The 19,849-nt window shown below is 41.7% G+C and overlaps 2 long non-coding RNA genes across 4 annotated transcripts; both read right to left on the bottom strand.

Moving 5' to 3' along the window:
• Window positions 1–4,288: 4,288 nt before the first annotated feature.
• LOC136485476 (uncharacterized) lies at window positions 4,289–19,288 on the bottom strand. Of its 3 annotated transcripts, XR_010766453.1 has the most exons (6): window positions 19,133–19,288; window positions 18,954–19,035; window positions 18,289–18,854; window positions 5,068–5,194; window positions 4,870–4,962; window positions 4,289–4,794 (listed from the first exon to the last, which is right to left on the bottom strand). It is a non-coding gene; the product is annotated as an uncharacterized lncRNA (long non-coding RNA). The 3 variants fall into 3 exon arrangements; XR_010766454.1 differs by having other exon boundaries at window positions 4,289–4,962; window positions 18,279–18,854; XR_010766452.1 differs by having other exon boundaries at window positions 4,289–4,962.
• On the bottom strand, window positions 5,972–6,304 carry LOC136487072 (uncharacterized). The gene is made up of 3 exons (XR_010767130.1): window positions 6,274–6,304; window positions 6,079–6,177; window positions 5,972–5,991 (listed from the first exon to the last, which is right to left on the bottom strand). It is a non-coding gene; the product is annotated as an uncharacterized lncRNA (long non-coding RNA).
• Window positions 19,289–19,849: the final 561 nt, after the last annotated feature.

The following is a 19,849-nucleotide window of genomic DNA, read 5'->3' as shown; positions in this document are numbered from 1 at the left end:
CTTGCGTAGAAATTTGATAAGTGTTTTGAAACTTGATGATGATGGAATTGATTGCCATTTTGGTGATGGCAAGTGTAAGATACTGGTTAATAATAAATGTGTTGGTCTTGCCTTCCGACAAGACAAGCTTTATTTATTATCTCTTGCTGAGAATGTGAACAATGTATGTGATGAGAATGTGAATGATTCCCCATCTACGGATGTAACTAAGAAGCGGAAGAGAATTGATACTGTCTCTTCGAAATTATGGCATTGTCGCTTGGGCCATATTTCGAGGGGGAGAATGGAACGATTGGTTAAGGAATCAATTCTCCCGCACTTAGAATTTTCAGATTTAGAGCAATGTATTGATTGCATCAAAGGAAAGTATGTCAAGAAAATTAAGAAAGATGCCAAACGAAGCACAGGAATTTTAGAAATAATCCACACAGATATATGTGGTCCTTTTCCTGTGAAAAGTGTGGATGGTTATGACTCGTTTATAACATTCACAGATGACTACTCTCGTTATGGCAATATTTATCCAATTAAAGAAAGATCGAAGCATTGGATAAATTCAAAATATTTAAAGCTGAAGTTAAAAACCAGCACAATAAGAAAATAAAGATAGTACGATCAGACCGAGGTGGAGAGTACTATGGGCGACATACCCCATATGGCCAAATTCCTGGACCATTTGCAAGGTTCCTACAGGAAAATGGCATAGTTGCTCAGTACTCCACACCGGAGGAGCCTCAGCAGAATGGAGTGGCTGAAAGACGTAACCATACCTTAATGGATATGGTAAGAAGCATGATGAGTTACTCCACATTACCGATTAGTTTATGGATGGAGGCACTGAAAACCGCCATTCACATACTTAATCGAGTACCAAGTAAATCGGTGCCTAAAACACCGTATGAATTATGGACAGGAAGGGAACCCTCACTTAACCATTTGCGTGTGTGGGGCTGTCCAGCCGAGGCAAAAGTGTTTAACCCGAACATAGGAAAGTTAGACTCCAAGACAGTCAGCTGCCATTTTATTGGCTATCCAGAAAGATCGAAAGGATATCGCTTCTATTGTCCTGACAGACATACGAAGATTGTAGAAACAAGACACGCTGTGTTCTTGGAGGATAACATGATCAGGGGGAGCGTGGTAGCACGAGAAATCAGCCTACAGGAGAAGCGGGTACATGTACCCACTCCGATGGTTGAAGAACCATTCTTCACGCTACCTGCTGCTGTTGCACCGACAGTGCAGGACACTGTAGTGCCAACACCTGTTGCAAGTTCTCCCGTGGCGACAATGAATGAACATGAGGAACCTGTCCTTGAGGAACCTATCCTTGAGGAAACTATAGAACCAAATGTTGCACATGGGGAAGAACTACAACAGCCCAATGTGGAACAAGTGCCGGAGGCACCTAGAAGGTCTCAAAGAATAAGAAGATCAGCAATTACTGATGACTATGAAGTTTATGAAACTGAAGAATGTCAGATGGGGGACGATCCCACCTCATTTGAAGAAGCCATGAGAAGCGACCACTCATCAAAGTGGCTTAACGCCATGGAAGATGAATTGAAATCAATGAGTACCAATAAAGTTTGGGACTTAGAAAATATTCCTAAAGGAGCCAAAACAGTAGGCTGTAAATGGGTCTACAAAACGAAATATGACTCCCAAGGGAATATAGAAAGATTTAAAGCGCGACTCGTGGCGAAAGGCTTCACGCAAAGAGAAGGGATTGATTACAATGAGACGTTTTCTCCAGTCTCATGTAAAGATTCCTTCAGAATTATAATGGCACTTGTAGCCCACTATGACTTGGAGTTACATCAAATGGATGTAAAGACGGCTTTCCTAAATGGGGATTTGGAAGAAAATGTTTATATGGCACAACCGAAAGGTTTTGTCGTAAAAGGAAAGGAAAATATGGGATGCCGCCTAAAGAAATCAATTTACGGATTGAAGCAAGCTTCAAGACAGTGGTATTTGAAGTTTGATAGAACGATAAAAGTTTTTGGGTTTGAAGAAAATGTTGAGGACAATTGCGTTTATGCAAAGTTCAGGAATGGAAAGTACATATTCCTAATTTTGTATGTGGATGATATCTTGCTTGCTAGCAGTGATATCAATCTACTAATGGAAACGAAGAAATTCTTGTCCTCGAACTTTGATATGAAAGATCTCGGTGAGGCCTCGTTCGTTTTAGGAATAGAGATTCACCGAGACAGGAGAAAAGGGGTTCTAGGATTATCGCAAAAGGCATACATAGAAAAGGTCCTGAAGAAATTTAGTATGCATGCGTGCAGTCCTTCACCTGCTCCTATAGTCAAGGGCGATAGATTTGGGGAACATCAGTGTCCCAAGAACCAATATGAAATTGACCGAATGAAAGCGGTACCGTATGCTTCAGCTGTTGGAAGTTTACAATATGCTCAAGTGTGTACACGCCCTGACTTAGCTTTTGTTACCGGGTTACTTGGCAGATATCAAAAGAATCCAGGAATTGAACATTGGAAATTAGTGAAGAAAGTCCTGCGTTATTTGCAGGGTACGAAAGGCCTCATGCTTACGTATAGAAGATCTGATTCCCTGCAGATAGAGGGGTATTCAGATTCTGATTATGCGGGAGACGAAAGAAAATCCACGTCAGGATATGTATTTACTCTCGCAGGAGGGGCTATATCGTGGAAAAGCTCCAAACAAACCGTAACTACATCCTCGACAATGTATGCCGAGTTTGTAGCATGCTATGAGGCAACGGGGCAGGTGAACTGGCTGAAGAAATTCATACCCGGATTGAAAGTGATTGATGATATAAATGAACCACTGCGATTGTATTGTGATAACAATCCAGCGGTACAGTACGCTCACAACAATAGGTCAAGTGGTGCTGCCAAACACATTGACATAAAGTACTATGTTGTGAAAGATAAAGTTCGGGATCATATAATAAATCTTAAGCACATAAGTACAGAGAAAATGCTCGCGGATCCGCTCACAAAGGGCTTACCACCCAACGTGTTCAGAGAACACGTAGCCGGCATGGGTTTAAGGGAAAGCCTATGATTCCCGAACATACGAAGGGCCCGAAGAAAGTTTACATTTCAAAACGGAGAATTGTATTGTGGCTGTTAGTCTAACGGCACTAATTGCTGTGACGATGGGACAGTTCTATGCACTAATCTGTGATGAAATAGGATGGAAGCAAGAAAAATATGAATTGAAAGTTTTGAGTATGAAATTAAAGAACGAAGAATAGATGAGAGATCAAGGGGGAGAATGTTAGTATTGATCTCCCACCAGTTAGGCCCAACGGCCTAACTGGGCCTTGTCCTCGCGCCCTGATCGGGGGCGCCCAACCCTACATGGTTGGTGGGCCCCCGTCGCACAGCGCTATAAAGGAAGGTGGGGGCCGGGGCTCGCGAGACGAGGTTCACCGCGCCGCCAGTCACCCCACCGACATCCTAAACCCTAGACCCGATCGAAAGTAGGGGCGCTACCAGCGACGGGAAGTGCCACCGACGCCGGCAACGCCACCCGACGTTCACATCGCCGCCGAGGACGCCACAGCGCCGACTCACTCTCCACCGACCGTCGCTGCCGGCGCGCAGATGGCGTCCGTCAACGAAACCCCGGCCGGAGCTTCTACAACTACGGCATTTGACGGTTTGCCACCTATCACCCATCTCTCAATCTCTCTGTGAAATCCGAATGATCTATTACTGTGCTAAGAGTCCCGATCCGATGAACATACCTAAGAACTATAAAACTAACAGAAAGTCCTCGGGGGCTACTATCGGTATTATGGAGCCAAGGTACATCACAGCCCCGAGAAAAGCCCAATATAGACATGGTACGCTGCTGCTGTTGAAGATGTTGCCCAACCTGGATAGGGTATGTCACCGACTTGGAAAACAAGCAACCTACGGACAGAGACTTAGAAGCCAAGAAGTATCTGAGGATCCGAAAGGATATGATAGATTTCCTTGTAAACGATTAGAAAACTCATGTGTAAACCGATTGGGACTTGAAATATATTCGAATAGGTTTCTAGACTGATGATTGATGACGAACTAAATCATAATGTGCAAGTTTCTATTGCTGAATTCAATAGCATAAATGAAATAAAGGTTTTCAGTAACCCCTCAGCAAAGATGTTGCAAAGTTTTGTTCTGTTCCACAGCACCACTGTAATATATTATTAGCTGTATGGGTTCTGTATGATAAAACAAATAGTTCAGTGTTGATAGCAAATATTTTTTACTTACATATCACTAGTATAGTGCCCTTGCTAACACCACAGCGGCATTTCAGATATGCACGTCAAAACAACCAGATGTTTCTTAAAACTTTCTGGTAGATCACCAGTAAGAGATTTAAAGGAGAGATCTCTGTGGTAATCGCCGCACAGCTTTTGAAAACTACAACATACAGAAGTACTATTTATTGCTAATTAAGTCATTCATGCAATTATACTAATTGCCTCTCTCAACTATACTAATTAAGCTCAATTTTTATACAAAGGCAGTCATTCGGCTAGCACGAAAAAAATTAAGTATTAAACTAAGCAGCACCTGTATAAAAAAAATAAAGTTATTATTTTCAAAACAGGATCATCAGATATTAACAATTAAGATGTGACAAAAAGTCTCTCTCAACTATAAGAATGGTGAATACGCATGAGGAGATAACAGGAGGCAAGTAGAGAATATGTAGGCGCTAGGCGGCAGTCAAATACAGACATACAGCAGCACCCAGACGTTGTTCATTAGCAGCTGCAGTATCCTTTATTGAGCGCAACTCCTTCAATCACCAAAATATAAAGAGAAAAGATTAGATGGAAACAGTAATATTGCAATCATCTGCATGAGAAATTACCTTTTCCATGTAGGATACCCTTTGCTCCAGTTCAGAGATGCGTTCTTTGCTTCGCATCAAGGAGCTAGAAGATTCAGAAATCTCTCTTTCAAACTGAAACACGAAGGTTCAGTCAGCTTATGTGTTCTAAATCATATCTATCCATCATATGTTAGATCACAAAAACTAACCACCATGAGTTAGATCACAAAGACTCACCTCAGCAATCCTTGCTGACATCCGAGCCTCCTCATCCATATTTGTTTCCTTATTAAGCCAAGTTCTTCACTTTTGCTTTCAATTCTTCATCAAGCCAGAGATTGTGCTTTTCAAGCAGCTCCTTCTCCTGATAAAGAAAAGCAAACCCCATAAGAACCAACAGGTGCACCATGCAATGCAAACATATGGGTAAGGCTCAGTATTAGGCAGTATTAAAGCATCAAAGAGTAGAGATATGGCATGCCTATTTCATTAGCAGAGATATGGTATTCGAACAGGGCCCCCAAAATCCTCGGGACAGCCCTGCCTTCGGCAATCAAGATACGATCACTACTACAGAATGGACTTGTTGTCCCGGACGGTAACAGCCTTTAGTCCCGGTTACCGCACCGGGACAACGATCCCGGGACTAAAGAGGGACCTTTAGTCCTGGTTGGTGTTACCAACCGGGACTAAAGGCCCTCCAGCCGAGCAAACATGGCCGCACCCTTTAGTCCCGGTTGGTAACCCCAACCGGGACTAAAGGTTCCTTTTCTTTTTCTTTTTTTTGTTTAATTTGTTTTCAGTTCAGTTACACATATTTGTTTAATATATAATATGTTTTTATGTACGTATTCTACGCTGCTAATATAAATACACGCACGCATATAATTACATCTAATTCTCATCTCAAGCATTATTATATTCGAATAAAGTATGAAACTATATATATTATAGATATATATGTATATGTACAACACTTTCATAATCTTGTTCTCGAAAATAACGATATCAATAAACATTTAATTTACATCATTAGTTCATTAGATCAAAGTAGAACTCGCCGTTGGGATTTATCACTTTTTCTAGAAGATATCCTGCTATTGACTCTTGAACTGCTTTCAGATGGTCTTTTTGCATGACCCTTCGTTTCAACCATTCAGTCTTGCATTTGAAATAAAAGGAAAAGTATTAATACACATATATATATATATTCATTTAAAAATAAATAAAAAATTGATATATACGTACTCTGAGGACATCTTCAGGAGTTCTTCTTATGTATGCAGTGATAAATTCACAAACGTAGTATCCACGCAAGTTATTACCTGGTTCCTGCCGCAAACACCACTGTACGAGAAGAAGATTATTCTCATCATCTCGCACGTAAATTGAAGTACGATATAGTAATTAAACACGTGGGGAAGTATATATAGTACACCTTACTGGTATTTCAACTACATTAAGTGGTGCCTTGCAATCCTTGCGGTGTTGCCGAATAAACTCTTTCCAAACCCTGTGCGACCAATAATGTACGATCGTTAATAAATTATGGCAAAATCTATTCAATAATAGTTGTGCGCGAGAGATCGAAATTACCCCTGGATAATGTCTATCATATCTTGGTATAGTGCTCGCTCTTTTCTCAATGAGTCCAAGATTACTAACTGACTTGAGTTTAACTCAATGACAATGAGTATCCAGTGAAACCTGCATTGGTTTATACACACACGTACATGCATATAAGTTGTATTGATATTACATAAAATGTGTAGACTACATTATTATTAACACTTACTCAAAGTTGTATGGGAAAAGTATTGTTGTCTTGTCGTGCTGCTTCACGAAGAACTTCATGATATTCGTCTGTGCTTCAGATACCCAGTGGTCCTTGACAATAATATCGGTTTTGAATACGATATAAGGATCAATGAAGCCAACACTGGTGTCTTGTATTCTTTGGAGCTCTGACATCTGGAATCTGTATATAAATATAAGTTACATGTGAGGATAATTATATACACGTACGCATAGAAGTGAGTTTATTAAATAAAAGTAAGAATCACTTACAAACAAAAGGAGCTAATGATTGATTTGTCCAGAGCGTCCAAGTGGAATAGTTGATGCAATTCTTCAAAACTAATATGTAAGATGTCATCTCCATGGAAGTAATGATGGTCTCTAAATCTGATAAAGATCCACTGCTCACCCCTGCCACACGCCTGCATGTACCACTTGTTGAGCAAGTACATTTGCGTACCTAATTCATTTAGAGCCGCATGGTTGTACAGACTTTTGCCAAATTTATAAGTCTTCCAGGTATCAACTTCTAGGTTCTGGATTGGAGCTTTGCCCGTCACTTGATCTAAGGTTAAACCAGTTTGTTCAAAAAAATCATTAAGGTCTTGAACCGACACTTCTCCAGAGTTGTCTGGTCAATAGACTTCTATGTTGGAACCATATTGATTAGCAACAACAAGATTTTGTATTGATTGCTTCTGTTGTCCGAGCTGTGGGACATCCTTCCCTGATGCTCTTTTCCTTTTCTTACGTGCTTCATGTGACTTTACGAGGGAGCGGTCATAGTCTGATAGTGGCGGTGGCTTACGAACTTCAAGCATCTTTTTCTTGTGAGCTTCGACCTTCTGCCTCAGCTGATCTCGTGGTATGTAAAAGTACGACTTCTCCTTAAGCTTCGCTTGTCTCTGCTTTCGGATATCTATAAAAAAATCTTTCACTTTTTTGCCTTCTTCAGCTGCTATTTGCTCATCAGTCTTTTCAGGAAGTATTTCTTGAGAAATAACTCTTTTTTTGGGGTCTTCTTTGCCGCCGGGACCTTAGACGTCTTTGTAGTGCGTCACTGTGGAGGTGGTGGGGGCGGTGTTGGAGACCGGCGTGGAGGCGATGAGGCCGGTGTTGGAGTCCGGCGTGGAGGCGTTGGAGATCGTTGTGGAGGCGGTGGGGCCAGTGTAGGAGTTGGAGATCGTTGTGGAGGCGGTGGGGCTGGTGTAGGAGTTGGAGATCGCCGTGGGGATGAAGTCGTCTCGCCCCCCGCGACGCTGTGATGAGATGGGGAATGAATGATTGGGCTAGGCTGGGGGGAGACCCTGCTACAAAAACAAGTTGTGGGTCAATTAATTTTGAAGCCAATATAAAATTAATGGAAAAATAATATTTCATTCACTATCATTCGTACCTAGGGTGAGGAAGGGGAAGCGGTGGCGCCCCAGGAATGATGATGAAGCGTTTGCGCCATTAAATAAATGTCTTCTCTGCTTCTCCTAGTGTCTTCTCCCCATCACCGCCTTCAATGTCAAGAGGAACATTGCTATAACCTTTGAGCACTCTATCGATCGAGACGCTAGCATGTCCAGGTTGAATAATTGACCCATGGATTCTTGGTGTCTTCGTTCGGTCTATTGGAGATACAACCTCGACAGCCACCATGATTGATGCATTATTACCATCTGGAATATGTAGCTCACATGTTGTTAGAGGCTCGGTAATGTCATCAACAGGGAAGTGCAACCCAGCATCACCTTGAATAACTGGCAGCTCCGTGGAAGCACAACTACTTTTCATCTGACCAACGGGGCTAATGGTGACTCCCGGCGTCGATTGCATTTGACTCATTGCTAGCTGCACTTGCCTCTTGATCTCCTCCTGCATTCTTGCCTCAAGAGATTTTTCTCGTTCACGTGATTCAAGCAATGCTTATCGTGACTCGTTAACAAATTGCTCCAATACAAGGATTCGGTCTGCCTCATCCTTCTTTCTCTGGCGGCTTCTGTAGGTATCCCTGTCTGCTGGGAATGCTTGTAGCCACGGAACCACCCCATAGCCTCTTGTTCAACCACCGTGTTCGGGGTTCTCTAGGGCATATGTCAATTCATCCTTTTCTCTGTTAGGCTTGAAAACACCACTATTAGCTTCTTCCCTAGCACGAGCTAGTCTCTGTGTTGCTCTCTCTCAATTTTTTGGCCAAAAATTAGCTTGCCAGTGTCTGGGTCTAGGCTTCCCCCATGAGTGTAGAACCAATTCTTCACGCGTTGAGGCCAGTTCTTCTCTATTGTTTCAGGTATGATTCCCTTGGCAGTAATCTCTGCTTCTAGGTTCTGCCACTTGGGAATAGCACTCCTATAACCACCTGATCCCATGCGATGATGGTATTGCTTCTGTTGGGCATTCTGCCAATTCCTCATCACACGTTCCTCACTCTCTTGAGATGTCTTGTATTGTACGAAGTCATCCCAATGGGACTCCAACATGACAAACGCCTTAGCATTGAAATTCGGCGTTTCATTCTTCAAGATAAACTTTTTATACAATGTCTTCTTCCAACTCTGGAACAATGTTGCCATCTTCTTCATTGTCCAATCCCTCACTAGCTCCTTCAAAGCATCATCTGCTTGTAATGTGAAATGCTGAGTGATATCTCTCCAAGCTAGGTTCTTGTCACGATCAGATACAAAACTAACATTAGGAGAGGATATCTTCTGCTTCCATTCATGAGCACTAACTGGGATCCTATCCCTTACAATGAACCCACATTGATTGACATATGTCTGAGCATGTGGTCCCAATGGTTTGCCGGTGTCGGTGTCGAATTCTGATATTATGAAACGGCCCTCTAATGGCTTTTTTGGCCCTCGGACTTTCCTACTCTTGCCGGTGGTTGATGTTGATCCAGAGACCGGCTACACGAGTAGAAACACAACGATTAACAACAAATATACGTACGCATGCATCTATAAGAGATGATAGATAATCGAATATACCTCGCCAGTATTTTCTTGCGCGACAATTTGTTGATCTTCAACCACCGGCATATTCAGGATATCCTCATAATCAGCAAAGTACTGACTCGTGTCATCTACATCCACATTGGTGCCGGCGTTGATAATATTCGCCATTATGTCATCATTCAAGTTATCATCCGGAGCAGCCATTTGTATCTTCAAGATAACACATAAATAGAATTACTATGGCACATAACATAAGTACATGTGATAACACATATAGAATTACTAAATCCAATTAAATATAATAACACATGGAAATAAATAAGTACATGTATATATACACATAGAAATAATTAAGTACATATATATGTATACATATAGAATCTCTAGATAGAATTAATTACTAAATCTAATTAAACCTAACATATATACATAGATAGAATTACTAAATCAAAATTAAATCTAACACATATAGAGAGAGAGAGATAGAATAATAATTACTAAATATATCAAAAACTATAATAAAAACTATCTAAAAAACTATCTAAATAAAGTACTAATTAAATTTTAATACATTTAAATCTAATTAACATATATCGAAAACTATCTAAAAACTAAGAATAATAAACAACTAATTAAATTTTAATACATTTAAATCTAACATATATATCAAACACTACCTAAAAACTATCTAAAAAAACTATCTAAAAAGTATCTAAAAACTATCTAAAATAGGCTAGCCGGCCATGCATGGTGGCTGGGCGTGCTGGCCGGCCACGGGGCCGAGCAGAGCCGCGCGAGGACGACGTACGGTGGAGACTCGACGGCCGCCGGGCGGGGCTCGGCGACGACGGCGGCGCGGGCGCGGCAGAGACGATGAGATCGAGGCCGGGCGGGGGTAGACGATCGACGACGGCGGCGCGGGCGCGGCGGAGACGACGAGGACGTTGTAGATCGAAAAGTAGAAGATGAACCGGTTGATATATATAGGCCGGGACCCTTTAGTCCCGGCTTGTAACACCAATCGGGACTAAAGATCCTTTAGTCCCAGCTGGTAAGCCGAACCGGGACTAAAGGACCAACCCTTTAGTCTCGGCTCGGCTTATCAGCCGGGACTAAAGGATCTTTAGTCCCGGTTGGTGTTACCAGCCGAGACTAAAGGTATTTTTGGGCGGGCAATTCCGCCCACCCTTTAGTTCCGGTTCCTGGCCTGGGCCGGGACTGAAGGCCTGAAATTTTTGCAGCCCGCCAAAGTGTTGTTTTTTCATTAAGGATTGTAGATCTTGATGAGCTGCTCAAATGAGACACTAAATGACCTCAGATAAAAAATCTCTGAATATCAAGTTTGATCATCTCAGCAATATCTACAATTGTTACATAGCTCATTTTCCCATTTGAGAAAGTTTTATCAAACACTAGTCACAAATTCTTGATTCTCATAGACTTTCTAAAACTATGTCACACACTTGTGAAATTTAAACTACATTTTGTTCAAACTTTCTCAAATGAAAAATGGCCTATATAAGGATTGTATATCTTGATGAGCTGAACAAACTTGGTATTCAAAACTTTTCAATTGGAGATAATCTAGGGTTCCGAAAACTAGTTTGTAGGCGTCGAAATTTAAAAATCACAAATTTGAACCGTCCAAACTATCTCAAATGGAATTTGACCAAAACAACAATTGTAGATCTTGATGATTTTAACAAACTTGGTACTCAAAACTTTTCAATTTGAAGTCATTTAGAGTTCAGAATACTAGAGTCAAAGTGTTATTTTTTCATTTAACCAAATTTGAGTTGGTCAAACTTGCTCAAATGAGACACTAAATGACCTCAGATGAAAAATCTCTGAATACCAAGTTTGATCATCTCAGCAAGATCTACAATTATTACATAGCTCATTTTCCCATTTGAGAAAGTTTTATCAAACACTAGTCACAAATTCTTGATTCTCATAGACTTTCTAAAACTATGTCACACTTGTGAAATTTGAACTACATTTTGTTCAAACTTTCTCAAATTGAAAAATGACCTATATAAGGATTGTATATCTTGATGAGCTGAACAAACTTGGTTTTCAAAACTTTTCAATTGGAGACAATCTAGGGTTCCGAAAACTAGTTTGTAGGCGTCGAAATTTAAAAATCACAAATTTGAACCGTCCAAACTATCTCAAATGGAAAGTTGATCAAAACAACAATTGTAGATCTTGATGATTTTAACAAACTTGGTACTCAAAACTTTTCAATTTGAAGTCATTTAGAGTTCAGAATACTAGAGTCAAAGTGTTGTTTTTTCATTTGACCAAATTTGACTTGGTCAAACTTGCTCAAATGAGACACTAAATGACCTCAGATGAAAAATCACTGAATACCAAGTTTGATCATCTCAGCAAGATCTACAATTGTTACATAGCTCATTTTCCCATTTGAGAAAGTTTTATCAAACACTAGTCACAAATTCTTGATTCTCATATAGACTTTCTAAAACTATGTCACACACTTGTGAAATTTGAACTACATTTTGTTCAAACTTTCTCAAATGAAAAAATGGCCTATATAAGGATTGTATATCTTGATGAGCTGAACAAACTTGGTATCATGCGGGCACCACAGTGAATTTTTTCTTGACATATGACCCTTGGTTATGATCTTGTCGTAACCATGGAGTGTCTTCATCATTTAACATGATGCTTGGATCTTTCTTCACTATGAAGGGTGGAATTTGGACATTTTTTTCATAATCTTCTGACATGTCTGACTTGTCTTCAATTCCCACTATATTTATTTTCCCAGAAAGAACTATGTGGCGCTTTGGCTCATTGATCATTGAGTTGATGTCTTCGTTTTTTCCTCTCTTTGATTTTGTAGACATGTCTTTCACATAGAACATCTGACTCACATCGGTAGCAAGGACGAATGGTTCATCTTTGTACCCAATATTATTGAGGTCCACTGTTGTCATTCCATACTCTTTGTCAACTGTTACCCCTCCTCCGGTCAGCTTCACCCATTGGCACCAGAACAAAGGGACTTTAAAATTAGGTGCGTAGTCTAGTTCCCATATATCTTCTATGTGGCCATAATATGTTTGTATATTCCCATTTGGATCTGTGCCATCTATGCGAACACCACTATTTTGATTGGTGCTCCTTTTATCTTGGGCAACTGTGTAAAATGTATTCCCATTTATCTCATACCCTTGGTACGTGAGGATATGCCATGATGGTTGCCTAGCCAACAAATACAGTTGCTCATCAATATTGTCATCGCCTTGACATTCTTTTCGCAACCAACCACTGAAACTTTCCATGTGCTGACGCCTAATTCAAGCTTCAGTCTTCCCTGGAAACTTGGATCGTAAGAACTCCTTATGTATCTCGATGTACGGATGCACCAATGACGAGTTCTGAAGAACTGTGTAGTGTGCTTTATTGAAATAATCATCTTCCATGCCAATATATGTTTTCTTCCCTAAAGTTCCTTTACCACTGAGTCTCCCCTCATGTCGCGATTCGGGAACGCCAATCGGGGCAAGGTCAGGAATAAAGTCAACAGAGAACTCAATGACCTCCTCTGTTCCATAGCCCTGGGCGATGCTTCCTTCAGGCTTAGAACGGACTTTCACATATTTCTTCAAGACTCCCATAAACCTCTCGAAGGGGAACATGTTATGTAAGAACACAGGTCTAAGAATACTAATCTCCTTCACCAAATGAACTAGGAGGTGTGTCATGATATTAAAGAAGGATGGAGAGAACACCAACTCAAAGCTGACAAGACATTGAACCACATCATTCTGTAGAGTAGCTAGTTCCACTGGATTGATTGCCTTCTGAGAAATTGCATTGAGGAATGCACATAGTTTCACGGTGGCTAGACGTACATGTGGAGGTAGAATTCCTCTTAAAGCAACTGGAAGCAATTGCGTCATAAGCACGTGCCAGTCGTGGGACTTTAAGTTTAGGAATTTCTTCTCTGGCACATTTATTATACCCTTTATATTGGAGGAGAATCCCGATGGGACCTTGATGCTGCTTAGACATTCGAACATGCTATCCCTCTCTTCTTTGCTAAGCGTGTAGCTAGCAGGACTTAAGTAATGACGTCCATCATCTGTCTTCTCTGGATGAAGGTTGTCTCATTCTTTCATGCCCTGCAAGTCCTGGTGTGCTTCAAGTGAATCCTTTGGCTTCCCGTACACACCCATGAATCCTAACAGGTTCACACAAAGATTCTTTGTCAGGTGCATCACATCGATTGCGTTGCGGACCTCTAGGACTTGCCAATAGGGTAGCTCCCAAAAGATGGACTTCTTCTTCCACATGGGTGCATGTCCCTTAGCATCTTTGGGAACAGATTCGCTGCCTTGTCCCTTTCCAAATACTACTTTCACATCCTTGACCATTGCGAGTACATCTTCTCCGGTTTGGTTATGAGGCTTCTTCCGATGGTCTGGCTTACCTTTAAAATGCTTACCTTTCTTTCTTACTTGGTGATTCAAAGGAAGGAATCAACGATGGCCAAGGTACACGACCTTTCGACATCTTTTCAAATATATATTGTCAAGGTCATCAAAACAATGTGTGCATGCATTATATCCTTTGTTTGTCTAACCTGAAAGATTACTTAAAGCAGGCCAATCATTGATTGTTACGAACAACATTGCTCGTAGGTCAAAGTGTTCTTGTTTGTACTCATCCCAGACACGTACACCTGGTTTGTTCCATAAAACTAGAAGTTCTTCAACTAATGGCTTCAGATAGACATAAATGTTGTTGTCAGGTTGCCTCGGACCTTGGATGAGGATTAGCATCATAATGAACTTCCGCTTCATGCATAACCATGGAGGAAGGTTGTAGATACATAGAGTAACTAGCCAAGTGCTATGACTAGTGCTCTGCTCCCCAAAAGGATTCATACCATCTGTACTTAAGGTGAACCTTAAGTTTCTAGCCTCATTTGCAAACTCTGGAATTCCCTGTCTATCGCTCTCCACTAGGACCCATCAGCTGGGTGTCTCAGCATATTGTCTACCTTACGGTCTTCTTTATGCCACCGCAACAACTTTGCATGGTCTTTATTTTTGAACAAACGTTTTAAGCGTGGTATTATAGGAGCATACCACATAACCTTGGCAGGGATTTTCTTTCTAGGACGTTGTTCACCCTCGACGTCACCAGGATCATCGCGCCTGATCTTATACCGCGCTGCTTTACATACCGGGCATTCATCCAAATTCTCGTATTCATTGCCATGGTAGAGGATGCAGTCATTAGGACATGCATGTATCTTCTAGATTTTTAATCCCAAAGGGCAGACAACCTTTTTTGCTTCGTACGTAGTGGTGGGCAATTCATTTGGCTTCGGAAGCATCTTCTTTATGAGGTTCAATAAATTTCTAAATGCCTTGTCGGATATACCATTCTTTGCCTTCCACTGTAGCAATTCCAGTGTTGTACCCAGTTTTTTTTGCCCCTCTTCGGCCGTCGGGTATAGCAACTTCCTATGATCCTCAAGCATGCGCTCGAACTTAACTTTCTCTTTTTCACTTTCGCATTCTTGTTGTGCATCACGAATGGCATCGCCAAGAGCATCACCGAGATCATCTTCTGCCGCTACCTCTTCTTCATCTCTCCCCATTGTAGTATCATCAAGGGCAGCATACTGAGCAATAATGTCATCAATGTCTAAATCTTCTCCTTCACCTTCTTCCATCATGACCCCGCTTTTTCCATGCTTAGTCCAACATATATAGTTTGACATGAAACCTGACTTAAGCAAATGTGAATGAAGACTCAATGAGCTTGAATATTCCTTTAAATTCTTACATATGGCACATGGACAGTACATGAAACCATCCCGCTTATTTGCCTCGGCCACACCTAAGAAATAGTGCACGCCCTCAATAATGTCTTGGGAGCGGCGATCGGCATTGTACATCCAATGGCATGACACAATCTGCATTACACGACAAATTATGAAAACCTTGAACATAATTAAGTATTTTATTACACAACATAGATGACACACACGGTTGATTAATTAACTAAGCCTGGCTACAACGTAAGTAATCCCAACTATCACTAAACAAACTAAAACTACAATGCACTTCAGTAACATAATTATTTCGTGATCGTACGCAACTAAAACAGACAAATCATTCTTCTGTTGAATATCAATAAGCTTCTCCTGCTGGCTCACTGCCTCATCATCAGCAGCCGCTACCTCAAGCGCACCCAAATTCTGCACGTATGTAGCATAATCTTCCTCCCAGTACCAACCATCGCATCCATTGCCCTCCCACTGAAATTAAAGCCAAAAAATATTTAGTCAAAAATATTCAAGAAAAGCAGGTCAATTAGCCATAATTATAAAATGCGTAAGAAACTCACATCACGATCCGGGCACTTATAGAAAACACGACCCTTGTTGGGTCCCTGTCTCTGGACTCGGTACTCCATCACAATCTTCTGCTTACACTTGCCGCAGATAATGAGAGGGAGTTCTGGCCTCAGTCGTTTCGGAACCGAACGAGAGGCCGAGGATCCGGTACCAGTTGTCATCTACTTTCTATAATTATTTTGCAAACTAGTGTAAATTTCATATTTTCTAAAATGATATATTTAAACAAAACTAGTACGGATTTCGCATGTTTCAATAAATAACCATCCGTACTAGTTGACCTTGCTTACGTGATCATCTCGGCCAGCATTTCTCCACCGGACGGCACCGTACTTGGCCAGGGAAGAGCTCCGATTCTACGAGAAAGGGAACACGGTCTTCCACAACCGTTGCCGCTCTCCCTCGTAGAATCAAAGCTCCTCCTTAACGTCCGTTACCGCTCGGCAGAGAACATGTTGGCCGAGCTGAACACGGTCCGCAAGTTCAACTAGTACGGATTTTCTATAATTTTCTAACTATTTACTAAGTTTTTTATTTCATGGAAATTTTAATTCTAAAAAATAAAAGGCATGATTTCTAAGTAGTTCATTTTATGGAAAAAATAATTCTAAGTGACCTGCTCGATATCGGTGAGCTCGCGGGCGTTTTGGTTGCCGAGGATAGTAACATTTGTAGATGACATTTGTAAGTCTGAAGTTATCAAATATCCATCAAATTATAGCTCAAAAACATGTTTCAATAAATAACCATCCGTACTAGTTGACCTTGCTTACGTGATCATCTCGGCGAGCATTTCTCCACCGGACGGCACCGTACTTGGCCAAGGAAGAGCTCCGATTCTACGAGAAAGGGAACACGGTCTTCCACGACCGTTGCCGCTCTCCCTCGTAGAATCAAAGCTCCTCCTTGACGTCCGTTACCGCTCGGCAGAGAACATGCTCGCCGAGCTGAACACGGTCCGCAAGTTCAACTAGTACGGATTTTCTACAATTTTCTAACTATTTTCTAAGTTTTTCATTTCATGGAAAATTTAATTCTAAAAAATAAAAGGCATGATTTCTAAGTATTTCATTTCATGGAAAAAATAATTCTAAGTGACCTGCTCGATATCGGCGAGCTCGTGGGCGTTTAGGTTGCCGAGGATAGTAACATTTGTAGATGACATTTGTAGGTCTGAAGTTATCAAATATCCATCAAATTATAGCTCAAAAACATGTTTCAATAAATAACCATCCGTACTAGTTGACCTTGCTTACGTGATCATCTCGGCGAGCATTTCTCCACCGGACGGCACCGTACTTGGCCAAGGAAGAGCTCCGATTCTACGAGAAAGGGAACACGGTCTTCCACGACCGTTGCCGCTCTCCCTCATAGAATGAAAGCTCCTCCTTGACGTCCGTTACCGCTCGGCAGAGAACATGCTTGCCGAGCTGAACACGGTCCGCAAGTTCAACTAGTACGGATTTTCTATAATTTTCTAACAATTTTCTAAGTTTTTTATTTCATGGAAAAATTAATTCTAAGATCACGTAAGCCACCGGGGACGAGGATGGCGCGTGCTCCAGCGAGGACGAGCGAGGCATGATTTTGATGAACTAATTTAACTTTTGTTTATCCAAACATATATGCAAATCATCATGTGATTTTGAGCTAAAAATGACATATAAAATCATAATAAAGTCCAACATATAAAGTTACACCTGCATCTACATCGCAAAATGAGATAAGCTACTGATAAAACATAAGAGGATTAAGTTTGTTACCTCCAAAATCGAAGAGCAACACCAATGGAGGGGGAGAAAGCAAGAACAACAGCAAGCTAAAGAACAGAGGCAGTGAGTTTGAACGGAATGGCTCGGGCTCGGGGAGAAAGAAATGAGCTGGATTATAGGCCGGGATAATTAGTCCCGATTAGGGAGCCAAACCGGGACTAAAGATTAATCTTTATTCCCGGGGCATCACCCAAACCGGGACTAAAAGCTTTAGTCCCGGCTGGTAAGGCTGGTATTACCAACCGGGACTAAAGGTAAACTTTTAGTCCTGGTTGATAATACCAGCCGGGACTAAAGATCCCTGCCCCGCGGACGACCGTTGGGCAGGGACCTTTAGTCCCGGTTGGTATTACCAACTGGGACTAAAGGGTCCTTTAGTCCGGGGGGCAAAAAATGCCGAGGCTAATGCCAAATTAGGACATCGTTCTAAAGTCTGTTCTCTAGTAGTGGATCCTTTCAATACTATACAATTGTTTCCATTTTGGTTTTGCAGTATTTTGTATAGACTGCTCAAATGGATTAACTTGATACCTGCACTCACCAATGCAGTTGCTGGACCTGGTCACTTTTTAATTTGTACTGAACACTTTTGTTCCAAGGAAGCAATAGTCACCCTGCAATATTCATGTACACCACTATAAAGAAATAGATCAGAAAGCATGGCTACAAAACAACACTATACAGATTTTCACCATCGGATAAAACAAACTGTTTACCTTGTCGAAGATGATATATAATCATGCATTTCAACAGAAAATTTAAAAGAAGCCAAATGAAGGTTCATGAAAAATAAATGTAGAATAGAAACACCAGGACATAGATAGATGACCAGTTTCCAGAAGGTCACACTGCAAATCATGGACAAAATAAATTCGTACCAAGTTTTGCATGATTTGATGTCATCAGTGAAGTTAATAACAGCACGAAGGTTTCTTAGCCCCATCTAAGAATTTTATTAGTTTTTCAAAATGTTGCACTACTGCACTAAAAGTACCTGTGCTCTAATAGAGGAAAAAATGGAACCTAATTACATATCAGGAAAAGAACACAAATTTATCTTCTTTCAGCAGCACCTTCCTCCTTCCAGTCTCCAAATGCATCATTGCCCTACAAACGCACATGTAGCTGAAATCTTTTAACATACAAGGCAAGAGCACACATATTTGAAACAATTAATAGATTTTGGCATCATTTGGCGCAGCTAACCTGAAATGGTAAACTCCTTAAGTTGAAGCAGGTCCATCAAAAACATAATTTAAAGGTCCATCAAGAACATAATTTGTATAACCTGAACAGGGTAGAAGACTAATTAAGTTCTGTAAAGCACCGTTTTGTTGATCTATATACAGGATAAGTATCTAAGATATTTCGGTAAAATAACGTGCCTTTTTGCAAATCTCAGGTGTATTCTAGTTCTCTCTGCGAGGCATGAAAGAATAATATCATGAGTCTTTCATCCGGTGTCTACCAAGTCAAGAGAGGAGAAGAATGTGGATTTGAGAAAAATTACTTGATTTCTTGCAAAACATACGTGTCTCTAGTACCCCCTTGCAAGACAACCAAATCACATGGGATTTGCATCCCCTGACTACCAATCACCAAATCGAGCGAGAGCAATATGACAATTAGGTGAAATCACTTCACGGAGGCTCGGGTGAGGCGGCGCACCTCGCGGGCGGCGTCCAAGTCCACAGTGCGCACCCGGTCGACGAGCACCTGAAGCGCCGCCGCCTCGGACGGTCGCTCCGCCGCCGCCATTGTCGGAGAGACGGGGGACGCCTTCCTGGAAGAGCACGCCTCCGGCGACACCATATCCGTCTGTCGCATGACGCCGAATAGGTGCACCGATAGGCAGAGCGCGCCGGCCGTCGAGGCCCAGGATGTCGAGGTTGCGATGGGGCAGGGAGGGGGGGAGTCGGAGTCGCGCATAGGGGAGAGGAGTCGCGCGCGGCGCGTGTTGGGGAGCGGCTGGCCACAGGCCACCGGGCGAGCATGGGGCGAGCCGTGGCCGCCGCTGCTACTCCCGCAGGGGCGGGGCGGTGCGGCGATGGGCGAGGGATACCTAGGAGGCGCACCGGGTGGACGAAAAACAGATGTCACTC

The sequence above is a fragment of the Miscanthus floridulus genome, chromosome 10, assembly GCF_019320115.1.
Source record: "Miscanthus floridulus cultivar M001 chromosome 10, ASM1932011v1, whole genome shotgun sequence".
Taxonomy (NCBI): domain Eukaryota; kingdom Viridiplantae; phylum Streptophyta; class Magnoliopsida; order Poales; family Poaceae; genus Miscanthus; species Miscanthus floridulus.
Note: the sequence above shows the minus strand (reverse complement) of the source record. Positions and strands in the feature narration are given on the sequence as shown.